Source organism: Lithobates pipiens, unplaced genomic scaffold (genome assembly GCF_037356315.1).
Source record: "Lithobates pipiens isolate NorthernLeopardFrog02 unplaced genomic scaffold, aLitPip1_a1.2 Scaffold_22, whole genome shotgun sequence".
Lineage (NCBI taxonomy): Eukaryota > Metazoa > Chordata > Amphibia > Anura > Ranidae > Lithobates > Lithobates pipiens.
The window spans coordinates 38,940,628-38,958,240 of NW_027507784.1; the positions used below are offsets into that span (position 1 = coordinate 38,940,628).

Below are 17,613 nucleotides of genomic sequence, written 5' to 3' on the forward strand. Positions count from 1 at the left end.
TGTGATTGTGGCCTGTGTACAGAATTGTACCATCTGGTGGGAAGGTGTGTGGGTTGCTCTAATCTGGGTAAATATAACATCCTTTGTGTACCATATCTATCACCCATCGAGGGTTGGTGAGGCTGGTGCGGTGAGCAGGTTGGGTGAAAAATGGAGATATGAAAATGTTTACCGCACATGTGTGAAAATAGGTCATGCCACACATTAACCTTCACCAAAACGCTTTGAAAATGTAGATGCGATGCAAAATTTGCAACCATTGGTGATTGCGCTGTAATGAAATGCAAGGGCGCTGCCTAATGCCCGATACATACAATTAGATTATCGGACGAATCTCAGGTCAAAGCTGATGAGTTTACTAAAGTCACGAAAATTCTCGTAGGGCAGAATAAAAATTCAGGAGTGATGTCATGTGTTGTGATGCTGCTGCATTTGTATTGCATTATTAAACGACAGCTGTACCGTTTAAATGAAAATCATACGATGTGGCATCGCACAAAAAATTTTTTTCGTGCTTGTCTGATCAAATAATATCGGGTGAACTGTCCTGATTGACTCTCGAAAGCTCTGTACTAACAATCAGATTATCATACGATCGCTCCGCAATCTGAATTTTTCGTACGATTTTCTTGATCGTGTATACTGGGCATGCTGGGGTTCCACCACTTCCAGACTGCCCACCATGGATATACGTCGCTGCTTTGATGTTAAAGCGGAGTTCCACCGAAAAGTGGAACTTTTGCTTATATGCTTCCTCCCCCCCTCTGGTAGGGTTGCCACCTTTTCTTCAAGCCAAACCCCAACACATTTGCAGCAATGGGCAATTTTTTATTTATTTTTTACACTAAAGGACTTGGGGCACATCTGGGTACTCCAAAGAGAGCAGTTATGTAGCGCACAGAGTGCGCCACGGCAAACGGTGGGTGTGGGCAAATTGCTCTTGCTGACATCATTGCCCCCATCCTTCAGTGATGCCAAACCTGGCCCCAGACAGCTGCCCGCATCTCCTGGGTGGCAACAAATTGCGTGTGACTACTTTGGCCTAGAGGCCCTGTCATGCTTTTTTTTTTTTTCTATTACAAGCGATGTTTACATTCCTTGTGATAGGAAAAAAAGTGATCCACACTTTTTTTTTTTGTAAAGGGACCGTGTAATAATAAAAAATTAAAAGTTAAATAAATAAGAAAAAAAAAGGTCCCGTCCCTCCGTGCTCGTGCGCAGAAGGCGAACGCATACGCAAGTCGCGCCTACATATGTAAACCGTGTTTAAACCACACATGTGAGGTATCACCACGATCAATAAAGTGAGAGCAATAATATCAGCTCCAGAACTTCTCTGTAACTCTAAACATGTAACCTGTAGACATTTTTAAACGTCATCTATGGAGTGCTATTTTTAAAGTAGAGGACCACCCTAAAAAAAAAAAAAAAATTGCATAAAATTGTTCCTAAAAATTTGAAAAAAAAAATGAATTTTTTTTTTTTTTAAATTTACCAGAAATGGCTGTTGCTAGGCAGATCGTCCTAATCTGACACTTCCTACACCGCGGTGATCTTCAGTCTTCTCCTCCTCGTGTTGTCTTCTGGTGAATGGGGCGCGGTGTGTTCTGCGTGTCCCAGAACAGAGCCGGCCATTCACAAAGTGCTGCGTGACTCGCACATGTGCAGTAGGAAATGGGGCAGTGAAGCCGCAAGGCTCCACTGTCTGTTTCCCTTAGTTTGAATGGCGGCGCCAGGACCCAAGAGCCGAGGGACAGGTCGGCCCTCGGGCGGCTGACATAGTGGGCACCCTGGACAGGTAAGTGCGCTTATTAAAAGTCAGCAGCTGCGTGGCCTGACCATGGAGGAGTGAAGACGTGTGTCTCCTCAGCTCCGTCTCACCGCCGCATGATAACAGCGCACGGAGGGTGAATCTGTCCCCATCCTCACACAGCGATGTCCCACAAGAGCCGGGCGTCATCCCAGCACTCACGGGTGGACCGCTCGCGGCAAGCACAGCTGGACAACTTCTTCCCGGGGCAGGAGGAGAAGGGCCGGGAGGCCTCCAAAATGGCGCCGGCCGGCAAGGCCCTGAAAGCTGGCAAGGCCGCGCCATCCACGGCCACAAAGTCGCACCGGAGGGATGCCTCGCCGATACCTTCCCCGCAGTCGGTGAGTGATTCGGCCCCCCCGACCTCCCCACGGTCCCCCGGGTTGCTGCCAGAAGCCCCTGACGAACCGGACCCCCTGGCTGATGCGGATATCAGGCGCCATATTCTGTCCCTCCCCACCAAAGCTGACCTGGAGCGCTTTGCAGATAGAGTGGAGAAGGCGTTTAAGGAGGACATTGCACAGCTTAAGGCAGACACAGTACACCTGGGGGGTAGGATGGAGTCCCTGGAGCAGAGATTTGAGGAGGCTCTCCCTGTTATAACTATGCTGCAGGACCAATGTGATGCACAAGGCCGTCAGATTGAGGCCCTGCTTTGCCAGTTAGACGACGCCGAGAACCGCAGTCGCAGAGCTAACATTAGGATCCGGGGCCTACCTGAGGCCACGGGAGCTAGGGACATTGTTCCTACCCTGGAGGGTGTTTTTAAGGAGATCCTAGGCTTACCTGCTACGGCTACTGTGGAAATTGACCGTGCACATAGGGCCTTGAAACCCCCCTCTCAAGATGTGAATAATCCCAGAGACATTATCTGTAAGCTACATAAGTATACGCTTAAAGATCGTATAATGCAGAAAATGAGAGGGAAACCCTATTTTGATTTTGATGGTGCACACCTGGCTTTTTACCAGGACATTTCAAGGCGCACTCTTATGCAACGCAGGGCCTTGCGCCCCCTCCTGCTGGCTATTCAAGAGGCTGGACTGCCATACCGCTGGGGGTTTCCCTTTGCCCTACAAGTTACCAGGGACGGTAAGACCGTGACTCTCCGCACTAAAGATGACCTCCCACATTTTTGGGCTGCTTTGGAGCTGGAACAGGTAGACTTCCCGGACTGGAGGAACCCTTCGGACTTTGCAGCTTTTAGATTGCCGACACCGCAACCGTGGCTGCCCGCTAGAAGTCAGAACCGCAGACGACGCCACAGGAGACAATCCAGGGATCCTTCCACGGACGCTGCTGCCCTGGGTCCCTGAGGGTACCAAAACTTTTTCCCAAGGACTTGCTCCTGTGATCTGAAGAACTCTGGGTTGACTTGACTTGACTTACTTGGAATTCCCCACGGCACCCTGTGCTGGTTCAGGTTTTTTGGTTCGCACTGGCAGTTAATTCAATTTGGGTTTTTTTTTTCTCTCTCTTTTTAAAGGCCATAATTTTTTTTTATTTTTATTTCTATGGTTCTGCCGTGGGGACCCTGTGAACTGTTAATCATTGCTGCTTCATGTGTTTTTCCCCTCCTCTATCGCACTAAGTCAGGTGCGGTGGGCGGAGATGGGGACCCACTTCCCTCTTTGTTATGGGATTCCACGTACCCCCAGTAGGATGCCCGTTTTTTTCTTTTTTTTTCTTCTGTACGGGCTTAGATCCTGATGGGGATCTGGAGTTGTGGCTTGGGCCCCACCCCCCCTTTGGGGGGGGTGGGGACCTCGCCATAGCTTTTAGTTTTTTTCTACCTCTAGCCGGCCTCGGCCGCTATGTTTTATCAGTTGTACCTTGTATATCTTTCACATGTATGTTTTCTCTTCCCCTTTTTCTTCCCCTCTCTTCTCTTGACTGCCCTCCTCTTTTTGACTCTTCTCTCTTTAGGTCTGCTCTGATGCTCTGCCGTCTGCACCGGGCGCACCACCACTTTGCGAGCATGTCCCTGCCTGGACTTTCGGGATGGCTACATTGCGGGTAAGCACTTACAATGTTAGGGGCCTATGCTCCCCTCATAAGCGTAGTAAGCTCTGGGGGGAACTGAAGCGGCTGAGGTCGCAGGTGATTTTCCTTCAGGAGACTCACTTTACGCATCAGTCGTCCCCTAAATTGCCCACCCATCTTTTCAACCAGTGGTTTCTAAGCAACTCTCCCTTAGCTAAATCGCGCGGTACAGCCATCGGCATACATAAGTCCTGCCCCTTCCAACCCTCTGCTCACAGGGTTGACCCCCAGGGCAGGTATGTTTTCTTGAAGGGCACTATAGCTGGACAACTCTATACGTTCGCGACACTTTATGCCCCTAACGCTGACCAACTTACTTTTATTGACCGTACCTTGGACCGTCTAGCGGAGTTTCGGGAAGGTTTTCTAATTATAGGAGGAGACTTTAACGTAAGCCCTGACCCCCAACTAGACACATCCCATGCGAGACCCTCTCATTCCTATAAATTCCTTAAACATTACCGCAAGACTTTGCAATCCCATTTCCTGTCGGACAGTTGGCGGATACTGCACCCCTCTGATAGGGACTATAGTTATTATTCCACGGTACATGATGTGTACACACGGATTGACCACATCTACGTTGACCGTAATATCCTGGAACTCCTTCAGTCCGCGACCATAGACGTCATTTCCATCTCAGACCATGCCCCAGTGACGGTGGCTTTTGCCCTGCCCATGGTTCAGCAGAGGGCCTGGACATGGCGGCTTAATGATAATTTATTGGATGATGGCATAGCGGTGAAGGAGGTCACGGATACGCTGACTAACTACTTTAAGGAGAATACACCGGCTGAGATAGGTGAAGGGGTTATATGGGAAGCTCATAAGGCAGTAGTTAGGGGGGCATTAATCTCTCAGGGGTCTAGGCTTAAAAAAGCTCGTCAGGCGGATTTTACGCGGGTGTATACTGCCCTTCAGAAAGCTGAACTTGCTCATAAGACTAATGGGAGTCCGGAGGCTTTGTCGGCCCTGACGGAGCTACGGGAATTATTTCTGCGGTTATTAGACCGCCAAGCCCGCAAACAATTTCGCTTTTTGGCTCACAAGTATTATGAACACGGGAATAAGTGCGGTCGGATGCTGGCTCGTGCCCTCCGTAAACGCCATGCCCACACCTATATTCACAAATTACACGATTCGGCAGGGGTTCCGGTTGTCCAATCCTCTAAAATAGCGGCCGGGTTCCGTGAATACTACACAACATTATATAACTTAGACTCTACAATCTCCCCCGCGACCCGAGTGGATAGACTCAAGGCGACCCGTGCCTACTTGGCGGCGGCTGATCTGCCGAAGCTTACCGAAGAACAATCCGCTGCCCTGGAACTCCCAATTACGGTAGAGGAGATTGGGGCCACGGTGGAGTCCTTGCCCAATGGTAAGAGTCCTGGTCCGGACGGATTTACTAAGGTTTACTATAAAACTTTCCTGCCCCAGCTACAGGCTCCCATGTGCGCCTACTTTAATGCTATCGCTGGGGGCAGTGCCATCCCCCCGGAAGCCCTTCTGGCGCATATTACTGTGCTGCCAAAGGAGGGCAAGGACCCCACCGTCCCCCAGAGCTACCGTCCTATTTCCCTTCTTAATTTGGACATAAAGATTCTGACGAAAATTCTAGCAAATAGACTGAAGCTCCTTATTCCTGGCCTGGTCCACCCGGACCAGACAGGCTTTGTTGCTGGGAGGGAAGCCAGGGATAACTCCCTTCGAGCGGTCCATCTTATTCACTGGGCCCGCTCCCGCCCGGTCCCGCATCCGTATATTGTGTTGTCCACTGACGCTGAAAAAGCCTTTGACCGCATAGACTGGTCCTACCTGACAGAGGTACTTCACTCCATACAGTTGGGCCAGCGGATGTTGACGACGATTGCAGCCCTATATTCTACACCTTGTGCTCAGGTCAAAGTGAATGGGATTTTGTCGGCCCGGTTCCCCATTAGAAACGGCACGAGGCAGGGGTGTCCTCTTTCACCCCTCTTGTTTGCCCTGGTGCTGGAGCCGTTTCTCCGCACGGTGCGGGCTAGCCCTGATATTAAGGGCCTCCAAGTTGGTAACACAGAACACAAACTCTCGGCTTATGCTGATGATGTGTTGTTTCACCTTACGGACCCCCTGCTCTCTCTGCCAAATCTGATGAGGGAACTGAAACTTTTTGGGTCATTGTCTAATTTTAAGATAAATTTTTCAAAGTCGGAAATACTCCCTGTCCACTTAGCCCCGCATCTCATAACATCCCTCAAGGCAGCCTTTCCCTTCGTTTGGACTATGTCGTCCCTGCGATACTTGGGAGTGCATTTAACGAACCGCTACGATACCCTGTACTTAGCTAATTACCCACCCTTACTGGATGCGATCAAAAGAGATCTTTTACAATGGACGGGGACGGCGTTTACATGGTTTGGTCGGGTGAGTGTCATAAAGATGAATGTCCTACCCCGTGTACTCTTTTATTTACAGATGCTTCCGATCCCCTTGCCCAAATGCTTCTTTGACCGCTTAAGTAGTATGATGTCTCGCTTTATATGGAACGACCGTAAACCTAGAATAGCGTTACGGATACTGCGTCGTTCAAAGAGGTGGGGTGGACTGGGTGTCCCAGACATTAGACAGTATTATCAAGCGGTGGCCCTCCAGAAGATTCTAGACTGGCATTTCCACTCTCGAACTAAACTCTGGGTCCCTTTAGAGAAGTTTCTGGCGGGTAGGAACTTAGCTTACGCGCCCTGGCTGCCCCGGGTATATAGGGACCTGGCGGAGATGACCTCCCCTCTGACGACCCATGTGTTCTCAGTTTGGGACAGGCTCAATGCGACACTTAAGCTGGCTCCCCCTATGTCCCCGGTGGCCCCATTGGGTGGTTTCCTATGGTTCCCGCCGGGAGAACAGATGGGTTTCTTTGGGAATTGGGTTGACGATGGGAACGCTAGTTGCAGGCAATTCTTAAGGGATGGTGGTCTTATGCCATATGAGGCCCTGCCCGTCGGTAGCTGTGGCTCCCGAATGAACTTCTGGAGATACCGACAACTACACCCCTTTTTTCAGGCACATGGTCATACTATTAGGGATCCCCGGACCCTTACCCCGTTTGAGCGCATCTTTCTTGCAGAGGAGCCGACTCCACACCTGGTTTCTGAGTTATACCGGCTGTTGGACTCGGCCAGCTCCCAGACTACTCCTGCTTATATTAGACGGTGGGAGACTGACTTGGGGATGACGTTCACAGAGACGCAGTTAGCACACCTTTATTCCCTCACCCATTCGTCCTCTAGAGACTCCAAGGTTCAGGAGACCAACTTTAAGTTATTAGCACGCTGGTACCGGGTGCCGGCAGACTTGGCCTGTATTTACCCCTCCGCATCGGAGTCCTGTTGGAGGGGATGTGGACAGCGAGGAACCCTAATTCATGTGTGGTGGGAGTGCCCCCTAATTCGTCCCTTCTGGGAAGACATACAGGGTCAAGTGAAGGCTGTGACCGGGATTGAGGTCCCTCTCTCGCCGCTGCACTTCCTTCTGCAGGTGCCCTCGGTCCCGCTTAGGGTTTATAAGAATTCCGTGTTGGCACATTTGCTGAATGCAGCCAGACGCCTGATTCCGTTATATATTGGAAGCGGCCTGGAATCCCCACTCGAGAAGAGTGGTGCAGGGGAGTGCATGCGGTGAAAGAGGCAGAGCACTGGGTCGCTACCTGTAAAGGCCTAGAGGACCGTTTCCACGATATCTGGAGACCCTGGTCGATGTATGCGTCGGATCCTAACCATATGCCCTCCAGTTTAGACGTGGCTCTGCTGGAATTGGCAGACCCCACCCTTAGAACTCTCAGACTGGGCGGAGCCCAGGGGGGGACTAGATCTCCCCCTGGAAGCTCTTAGCGAAGGAATACTGCTTACGAATATTGAAGCTGGGGAGTGGTGTGCCCGGTGCGGACGGAGCGGACATTTGGTGACTATACTCAGGTAAATTGACCTACTTTTCCTATTCTCTTCCTGTCCCTATCGTTCTTCCTTTCTACCCTATGCTGTCCTTTTCTCTTTTCCTTTTCTTCTTCCCCATCTTTCCACCTTTCTTGGGTCAGAATGTCATGTAGCCTGAGCTGCCGAAGCTGGTAGGTGGTGGGCTGGGATCCCTTTTTTGACGCTTGGGCTGCCAGGCAAGAATTTCTGAGTTTGGCGGAGGGAGGCGTTCCGGCCGACCCTCTGTGGTGACACCGGCTCCCGGGATGCGCTGGCGGTAGAGGGGGCAGCTGGCGGCTGTTGGGGCCCCCCCCCCTCTGCCCTAGTGACGGGACGGTGTCCATTTCTCAGGTCCCTTTCTGCAGGTTTTTGACCCACTATTGGTTGAGGTAATTGTTTCTTTTTTACCCTGGCACTTATCTGGGTTTCCCAGCCCGCCTGCTATGTATGTATATACCCAAGACATTCTCCTTCTCTTTATGACTCTAAGACCTCTCTCTTTAAGTCTGTTTAAATGTTCAACTTACATGATGTTACTCTAGCACTGGAACGGCTTTTTTTTTTTAGGCCGATAAGTATTGCACTTCAAGGTGATGTTGGACCTGTATTGTTTTTCATGTTTCTGTTTCTGTTATATTGCAATAAATACTGATTACACAAAAAAAAAAAAAAAAGTCAGCAGCTACAGTGTTTGTAGCTGCTGACTTTAAAAAAAAAAAAATGTTCAGCTGGCCCTCCTCTTTAAGTGCTAAAATTTGTCGCCATTCCACCATGAGCGTGTGCAATTTTGAAGCCTCACATGTTGGCTATCAATTTCCTCAGGCTAACATCATCTTTCACAGCATAGAAAAAAACTGGGGAACTTCTTAGTTGCCGCAAATATGGTGTGACATAAAGTATTGCAACGATCTCCATTTTATTCTCTAGGGTCTCTGGTAAAAAGGAAAGAAAATTTTATATATATATATATAAAATGTTTGGGGGTTCTCAGTAATTTTCACTTTCAGTGGGAGTTGTTGCCACCACACATGACTGATGACTAGTCACTAGTGTTGGGCCTATGGGGCTGTCACTGGATCTGTGTGACTCCATTCTCAATCACAAATACTGTACATCCAATGAAGGTGAGGGATGGGGGCGGGGCGATGATGTCATCAACTGGAGCCGGAAGATAGAAATCTCACATGACTGAGACAGAAGTGAGACTCTCAGGAGAGCTCTGTGAGTTTGAGGGGAGACTGTGATGCCTGAGGATGTGAGGAGAGGGGGAGGTCTGTGAATCCTGAGGATGTGAGGGGGGAAGCTGTGAATCCTGAGGATGTGAGGGGGGGAAGCTGTGAATCCTGAGGATGTGAGGGGGGAAGCTGTGAATCCTGAGGATGTGAGGGAGGAAGCTGTGAATCCTGAGGATGTGAGGGGGGAAGCTGTGAATCCTGAGGATGTGAGGGAGGAAGCTGTGAATCCTGAGGCTGTGAGGGAGGAAGCTGTGAATCCTGAGGATGTAATGGTGGGGTTGCTATGAAGCCTGAGGATGTGAGTGTTGGGGGGGGGGCTGTGAAGCCTGAGGATGTGAGGGGGAAGCTGTGAAGCCTGAGGATGTGAAGGAGGAAGCTGTGAAGCCTGAGGATGTGAGGGGGAAGCTGTGAAGCCTGAGGATGTGAGAGGGAAGCTGTGAAGCCTGAGGATGTGAGGGGGAAACTGTGAAGCCTGAGGATGTAAGGGTGGGGTTGCTGTGAAGCCTGAGGATGTGAGCGTTGGGGGGGGCCTGTGAAGCCTGAGGAGGAGGAGGAGGAGTTGTTGTGAAGCCTGAGGATGTGGGGGGGAGAGTGTGAAGCCTGAGGGGGCGGGGGGAGATGTGAAGCCTGAGGATGGCGGTGGAGGAGGAGGATTTCCATTCATGTGACAGCCAATGACGTTGGTCACATGACTGAAATGCTCGGCGTCGGCACTAAGGGATTCAACCGCCCCTGACTAACCTCATGAAGTTCTTCTGTAAGTTTGGCTCAGATAAAGTGCCAGCTCTTTGACTATTTTCATTGTGAACAAAATCCCTATGTATTGGAAGAGTGTGTGTTTGTTTTTTTTGTTTGTTTTTTTTTTACTTTACCGCGTCACATTTTTTATGGTGGCGGCACCATTCGTTCTGAATTCCCCCCCCCCCCGGCTCCTTTCCAAAAACACGCCCAGGAAATTTTGGCACTGAGCCATGTGCATTTGGCATTGCATGTTGTGCCGCAATAATCCCAAAACGGCTGTAGCAAAAGCGCACTGCGTTTGGGATGGCATTTGAAAAACTATGGCACCGCAAGCATGTTGCGCGTTTTGCCGCAATAGTGGGTGGAATCGCTCTATTATCTCTGCCATTCCAATGCGCTCATGTTGTGAACGGTGCCTTAGTCACGTGCCGGGGGCTGTGCAGTGCAGGCGCTGGCGGCGTGTAGCTGGGGGCTTTCACTGTTTAAAACAGGTGTCCACGAGGATGACTCCGAGCCCCCCTGTCACCTGCCTCTGAAAATCCAACGCGATTCCCTTTCAGAGGGGGCGGTAAAACACCCATGTATACAAAGCCGTGTGTGCATTACTGTACTATTCATTTTGAATGGCACCCCCATGTATTGTGCAGTGCACCCCCACAACTCACAGTAACCTAACATGCATTACAAATTGTGTAAGATGTCTAATCTTTAGGACATTTTGGTGCGTTGGCAGCCTATTATTTGCCGCCGCAATGTGACGCACCCTAACGTACGGTGAAAAGAATGAGTTTGATTTCTTTCACTATTCACAAAAAAAATCCTAATACAGATGGGACAGGTCCTCCTCTCATGATCTCGGGTTTCTCTGAAGGTTGGACTGTCCCTTTAAAAAGCTGACGTTTGGTGCAGTGACACCCAGGGGCGTGTCCTCTGTCTCCTTTGCCCCTCCTCCCTTCACACCCGTGTCCTCCCTGAGATCCAGCACAGAGCAGGGACACAGGTAATGTGGGCTCTTCTGGGGATTACAATCCTTTCCCTTTCTTTAAGGGTCTCCCCCTCCGCTGCGCCCCTCTGAATGTAGATTCCCGGACAGAGGGGGTGGGGGGATTCTGGGAAGGTGAAAGGGTGGGGGTCCTGGATGAGCGTCCCGGAGTAGACCAGGGCTGCGTACACCCCAAGGTGGTGGGGAGGAAGTGGAAGATCCTCATATTGTAGTTTTGTAGCAGAAGCTGTCATTTTATTTGTTACATTTTGTATCTTTCTGACTCTAAACTGCCTCTTAAAGGGTCAGTCCACCCTACAGGGAAGTTTCAGTATCGGAGGAGGACAGGTTATATCACCCAGTGTTCAGGGAACCTCATTGGTGAGATTTCAGGAGATGGAAGGTTTAGTCCTTTAATGTATTTAATGATGCAGGAGGAGTGAGACTCCTCTGATGGGGGTCATCTCAGCCCTTTCAGATGCCTCCACCTGTAACTGGAATACCTGTGTTGGGTGGAGTACTCCCCTGTGGTTGTGTGTTGCAGTGTGCAGAGAAGTGCTGACAGAGCGATGACTACCTCACCTATGGGCAATGGCAGCTGCAGCAGTAAAGACCCTATGCTGGAAAATGCAGCATGCCTGGCTGTCTGTGACCAGTACTTTCTGAGTCCACCCACGCAGATTAGAAAGTCAGAGCTAGGCGAGAAGTATGATGTTTAACAAGACTCGTGGCCACTCATTAACATTAGAAGAAAAGAGGTTGAACCTTAAACTACGTAGAGGGTTCTTTACTGTAAGATCGGCAAGGATGTGGAATTCCCTTCCACAGGCGGTGGTCTCAGCGGGGAGCTTTGATAGTGTCAACAAACTATTAGATAAGCACCTGAATGACAGCAACATACAGGGATATACAATGTAATACTGATATATAATCACACACATAGGTTGGACTTGATGGAATTGTGTCTTTTTTCAACCTCACCTACTATGTAACTATGGTCCAGGTCCTCTTTAATAAGCAGAGGCATGTGATTGGTCTCCTTCTTAACCAGCAGGTCAGGCTGGTTCTTGTAGTTCCTCAGCACTGGATTCTATTTATATGTACTGAGTTTCACATGGACCCTGGGAGGTTTTGAGGGGGGGTCAATGGACCCTGGGAGGTTCTGGGGAGGGGGGGCAATGGACCCTGGGAGTTTTTTTTTTGGGGGGGGGGGGTCGCAATGGACCCTGGGAGGTTTTGTGGGGCATGGACCCTGGAAGGTTTTGGGGGGAGGGGGTAATTGACCCTGGGAGGATTTGTGGGGGGCATGGACCCTGGAAGGTTGGGCGCACAAACCAGCATGCTGTAAAAGATTTACTTAACGTCCAACTGAAGCTAAAATGTTAATTTTGCCATTGAATAGGGACGGAAATGGTTAAATGATTATTGTCATTGGTGTCCCCACTGAACAGATTCAGCCCTTACTTCCTGTCGGTGTTCAGAAATGTTTCCAATGGGGACAGCCCCCCCCCCCCCCCCCACACACACAGACTAGAGAATATGAATGTTTTTATTGCGGTCTTCCTATCCTGGTGAGAACTCCCCATTTCTCATTCTGGTGTCACATATTAAGGAAGTGAGGGGAAATCTCCACCATGGAGACAGAAAAAGGAACCTGATGGAAATAGACATAAATGAATGCGACTCTCTAACCTATAATACACCATTGCCTGGTTATGACTAGGTGTCAGCCTCTTGCCTCTCCTGTCCAGCAGGGCTGGGGGTGTTAGAGGAGGAAGAAGCAGCACAAGGAGCCAATCAGTTCATCTGCTGATCAGAGGAGAGAGCAGAGTGACAGAGAGAAGAGCTCATCACTGTACTGCTTCTCCTTTCACTGTCCAGTCAAAGGCTGTGGGTGCAGGTCCAGGAAGACTAACTGAGTTCAGACTGAGGACATCTAGTGTCAGAAAACAAATACTGCAGGAGATATCTTTGGATTGAAGCTGAATATTGCAGCAAACGCTGGTTTTGGTATTTTTATCCTTTTAAGGTGCTCTTCATTTTTATCTTGTTTGTGTCTGGAGTTCAGATTTAAAATATAACAAAAGGCAAAACTTTTTTTTTTTTTTTTTTTTGTTTATAATGGGGAGGGATTACACCCTGTCAGGCTTTTATTGCTCAGTGTCCCTGTGAGAGCGCTTCACCCTCACGATTTGTCTTGTTTACTGTTATTGAAAGTAAAAGAAAATCCCACATTTTGGGTTGTCCCCAGAAAAGTGAAGAACTCTTTCAATGGGGGACACTAGTTCTGGTGACAAACAGGGGTCCCCTCACTTTGAAGGGATTTCCTCTCACTTCCTGTTTGGCTATGGGACAGGAAGTGCAGGGAAATCTCTGCAATGGGGCACAGATGGCCCAAAATAAAAAAAAAAGACAGGGTTTATAACCTTTCTTTGCTCTATCCAAAATGGGGGCAAAAAAAGTTTTCATCCTATAGTTTTACGTTAACTCTATGAAACATTATTAATATAGACAATGTCAGCGTTGAAGATTTGCTGAATTTAAACGTTTTTTTTTATTTCATTTATTTATTTTTCTACTATAACTATCTAAGAAAAAAAATAAAATTTCCATATCCTCCTCCTTTCTTCCTCCACTCATCGGTGCTGTGTCATTGCTTGCAACAGGCCTTGCAGTCGGGTGGGTCTTAGTCATACAACAATGAAGTCCTGGCTCCTAGCTGATCAATGTGCCCTCCCATCCCCGGTGTGAACCAACAGATGCTCACATGATAACTGGCTGATTATTACAGGACAAAAAAAAACAGCTTTTGATAGAAGAGGGAAGGATTAGATCCCCCTGCTAGGTTTTTACTGCTATCTGGTACCCCCCCCCCCCCCCCCCCACTTCCTGTCCCAGTAACGACTACACTAGTGTGCCAGTGTGAAGAAACCCCCCAACAGCAGTGTGGACTAAAAAAATATTTAAAAAAATGACTTATTTAGTAAAGTGGGGTGGGGTGGGGGGGGAGGGGCACACGGTACCAATGTCAGGTTTTTTCTTTCGGAATCCCTATTGCTGATTTTTCCCTCACTTCCTGTCTGTTGTCACCAGGACAGGAAGTGAAGGCAAATCTCAAATCTCTCCAATAGATCCCTGGATAGCAATAAAAACCTGACTTTACGAAGTCGAAAGAAAAACCGTTTAAGGTAGAGTTATACCTTAAGTGCATTATTATTTCATGCATTTTTTAAGTGGTTCTAAGCCCCCCTCATTTCCTGGCTGACGGAACGCTGAAATCTCGCCTAGTGGTCTCCAAACTGTGGCTTGGGGGGGCTAGATGTTGCCCTTTGCTTACCTTTATCTAGCCCTCAGGGCACTATTTCATCCACTGACAGTAGGGCATAATTCCCCCCCCCCCCCCCCGCTGACACCAATGATGTGGCCAAATTCCTCCCACTGACACCATCAATAGGACACAATGAAACCAACAATGGGGGCTCTCTTCCTCCCCCCTGACGCCAACAATTGGGCCCACTGCCACCAACAATAGGGCAAAATTCCTCCCAATGACTCCAGTGAAGAGGCAAAATTCCTCCCAATGATGGGGCACAATTCCTCCCAATGACACCAGTGATGGGCACTATTCATTCCAATGACCTCAACAATGGATCCCAATGACAGCAAGGAAGGGGCACCATTCCTCCGAATGGCACCAAGGAAGGGGCACAATACCTGCCAATGACTCCAAGGAAGGGGCACAATTCCTCCCACTAATACCAATGATGGGACACAATGAAACCAACACTGGGGCTCTCTTCCTCCCCCGACACCAACAATAGAGCACAATTCCTCCCAATGATGCCAACAATTGGGCCGAATGACACCAATATTGGGGCACAATCCCTGACAATGAAACCAGTGATGGGGCACAATTCTTTCCACTGACCCCAAGGATGGGACACAATAAAACCAACAATGGGGCTCTCTTCCTCCCCCTGACACCAACAATTGGGCCCACTGACACTAACCGTAGGGCACTATTCCTCCCAAATGATTTCAATGAAGAGGAACAATTCCGCCCAATGACCCCAATGATGGGGCACAATTCCTCCCAATGCCATCAAGAGTTGGTCCCAATGACACCAAAGAAGGGGCACAATTCCTCCCAATGACGCCATTAATTGCACAGAATAAGACCAAGGAAGGGGCTCAATACCTGCCAATGACACCAAGGAAGGGGCACAATTCCTACCAATGCCACCAACGATGGGACACAAACCAACAATGGGGCTCTCTTCCTCCCCCCTGACACCAACTATAGGCCAAAATTCCTCCTAATGACTCCAATGAATGGCCACAATTCCTCCCAATGACACCAACGATGGGGTACAATTCAATGCATTGTTTTTTGTTTTTGTTTTTTTTCCACTGACATTAGGAACTTTTTTTTTCTCCCAATGGCCCCTGAAGTCTGAAGGACCGTAAACTGGCCCTTTTATTTAAAAAGTTTGGAGACCCCTGGTCTAGCACTTTCCTCCTCAGCCTGACTGTCCTTGGCCTGCTCCCCTTCATTCATTCATTCTTTCAATCATGGATGCTCAGCATGACATGTGGGCGTCACCTGTGTAAATGCAGCCTTCCTAGGAATGCCCACTTCTCCAGACACCCACCCATCCTGGCATTTAATATTTGCATAACTCATCTCAAGAGATAGCCCACTGCTTGCATCGGGACTGAGGGCTCTTGAGAGGAGTACTGAGGGTGGGTGCTGTGATGTTTTCAGGAAGCTATGTATGCAGCATTCTGCTGCCCCCCCCCCCCCCACCAGCCATGATCTGGCTGCAGTGCATAGAGGAGCAGGGGGACCCAGTGATGTCACTGGCTCTAAAATAAGTTATGTAATGACAATGGAAAGGCTTAATTTAGGGCAAAGGGAGGAACCAGGGAAGGCTAAATAGAAGCAGGTGAAACTTTAGCCTTTAACAATCCTGTACTGATATAGTCCTCAATAGGCTTTACAACTTGCAGCAAAGCACTGACAATGGGAAATGTGTGGTGATGTGTGGGAAAGGCTTGGCTGGTAACGGGTCCTGCTGTAATCTGGGCTCTGGACATGTGTTCGGGTGTATCCATCATCAATTGCTGAGTTTTACAGGAAATGATGGCAGCTCTCCCCTCCTCCTCCAGGCTCTTCCTAATGTGTTCATCTGTCAGTATTCGCATGCGGCGGGTGCGTCACTCTTAAAGGGCAACTTCAGAGATAAAAGGGAGCTGCAGTCAGAGCTCTGATTTTTGCAGCACAATCACAATGCCTCCTCCGCTATCCACTGGGCGCAGGATGACAGGTACTCGAGTTACTCAGAAGGAGCGTCCATCTGATGGCTGCTCTGCTTATTGTTTTTCCTCCCATCCTGCTGCATGAGAGCCAGGCACTCAGCATTTTCAGTTAGTGTCACCCTCCATATTTCATTCATGAGCGGTTTTCCTTTCAATCCCCACAAAAGTGAGAGGAATACTTTGCCCTCCATTTGTTGACCTATGAATGTGAGCCTCCTGGCAGTCATGCTTGTCCCCAGGCTTCAATACTTTCCTGGAGCTAAAACGCAGATCAGGAGCTCTTCTTGGTTTTCTTCTTCAGAACTGGCGACTCTCATAGTATTGAAGCCTTTGGGTCAGCATGATGAGGTCTCAGAGGGAGATCTGCAGTGGTGTGATAGGTTATCTTTAGATACATCAACTTTGCTTGGGATTGGCTGTACATGGGGCAGAGCAATACTCGGGTAAGGGAAAGGGTTAACAACAGCATGCAGGTAATTGTGTCCGAAGGTGAAGGATTTCCCCGGGTTGGTCTCCCTGCCACACCCAGCTCTACTGTATACACACGATACCCAATTGTCTGTACACCTTCCTGCAAACATGACACCTGTCTGCACATCTGACAGTCGCCTGATGCAAGCAGGATTCGTTTGAACTGGTAATCGTATGTTAAACGGCCATGGAAGATTTCAGTGATTGGGTTTAGATCTACTTGTGTAGCTTTCAGTCATTAAAGTCTCCACGTTACCCTATGTGTCCATACACACATAGGCTGTTATCAGCAGTTTTGGGCATTGCCTTTTTTGAGCAGTAAAAAAATAAAACTAGTGGGTTAGGAGACATGTTTTTCAGTTTTAAAAACGCTTTAACGTCGATAAATGCTCAAAAAATTACGCTGACCAGCGTTTTTTGACGTTTTTGATCTATTGGGGAAAAAAAAAATCCGCTAAAACGCTATTGCAAAAAAGTTGAAAAACTCGCTGCCTCATGCACGCTGGATGTTATTTTAACGTCCAGCGTGCATGAGGCCTAAGGCTCCATTCACACTTGGGCACTTCGAATCGCGGAATCTGGAACTTCTGTTGGGCGACACGCATCCCGTGTTTGTTTGTTTTTGCTTGATTTTTATAGTGCTGCAAAATCGCACCACATTTGGGATGCTATTGAGAAATAACGGCATCGCAAAAGCGTCCCTTGCGAATGGAGCCTAAGGTTTGCACTTCATCGCTCACTCCCTCATTTTCTTATCATATTTGGCATTTTTGTATATGATTGGTGCCATTTGTATAATGGTATGGGCAGAGACTGATCTCTCCCCCCCCCCCCCCCCCCCCCCCCATTAGTTATGCACTATGCTAGTGTTGATTCTTAGGGCTCATCCACACTATTGCACTTAGCGCCCATTATGCTGCGTGTTCTCATGGTAAGGTTGTCCATTCATCTGAGTAGCCTGTCAAAGGATATGATCACTGCATGCGCAAACGCTGCTGCTAAATAAAACCTAGAAGTATATTTTAATCATATGCTTGGACACTAGTGGTGGATGACCAT

At 48.8% G+C, this 17,613-nt stretch overlaps 1 protein-coding gene across 2 annotated transcripts in view; it reads left to right on the forward strand.

Moving 5' to 3' along the window:
• The first annotated feature begins 10,677 nt into the window (after positions 1-10,677).
• Positions 10,678-17,613, forward strand: part of MVP (major vault protein) — a 44,521-nt gene continuing 37,585 nt past the window's right edge. The window contains exon 1 of one of the 2 annotated variants that reach the window (XM_077447391.1): positions 10,678-10,782. The gene's annotated coding sequence lies outside the window, so the exon portion shown is untranslated. Of the gene's footprint in view, positions 10,783-16,698; positions 16,721-17,613 lie in introns of those variants that run through there. The other variant, XM_077447392.1, reaches the window with a different exon arrangement.